Raw genomic sequence first — 619 nt, forward strand, 5'->3', positions numbered from 1 at the left:
GCTCCCGCGCCGCCCCGCAGCCCTGCGCCGCCGCCTCCCCGGCCGGCGCTGCGCTCTGCCCGGACCGCTCTCGCCGCACTCCCGCCCGGCCCGCACTCCGCGCAGGAAGGGGAGGGCCGGGGGGCGGTGGCCGCAGTGACGGGGCCGGGCGCGCCTCTTAAAGGGGCCGCGCCCTGAGCGCCGCACAGGGTCGCCAGGAGGCCCCTTCCCCACCGATCCTCTGCCTGTCCCTGGTCTCTACCTACTGGAGGAAAACAGGCCACTACGGGGGCTAACCTGTCTATCCCGCTCTTAGCCAGGGGCGTCCCATTAAAAGAAAACCCGAGTGCTTCAGAGCAGTCCTTCCAGTGCCGAGGCCTTGGCTAGTTTTCCATACCTGGAACAGGAACACCTGTCCTCTCTTTTCCGCACACCCTGGACACCTACCAGCCTTAGGGCTGAACGCAATATGGAACGCCTAGCAGTGCCCAAACATAAAGGAGTCGTCCAGGTCAGGTCACCGAGGGCCAGGCTGGGTCACCCATGCCAGCAGCCGTATGCCAGCAAACCTCAGCTGTTGGAGATCTGGGGTGGATGATGAAGCTTAACAATGGCCACACAGAACTGTCACAGAACACAT

This window comes from Nannospalax galili, unplaced genomic scaffold (genome assembly GCF_000622305.1).
Source record: "Nannospalax galili isolate Female #2095 unplaced genomic scaffold, S.galili_v1.0 scaffold1497, whole genome shotgun sequence".
NCBI lineage: Eukaryota > Metazoa > Chordata > Mammalia > Rodentia > Spalacidae > Nannospalax > Nannospalax galili.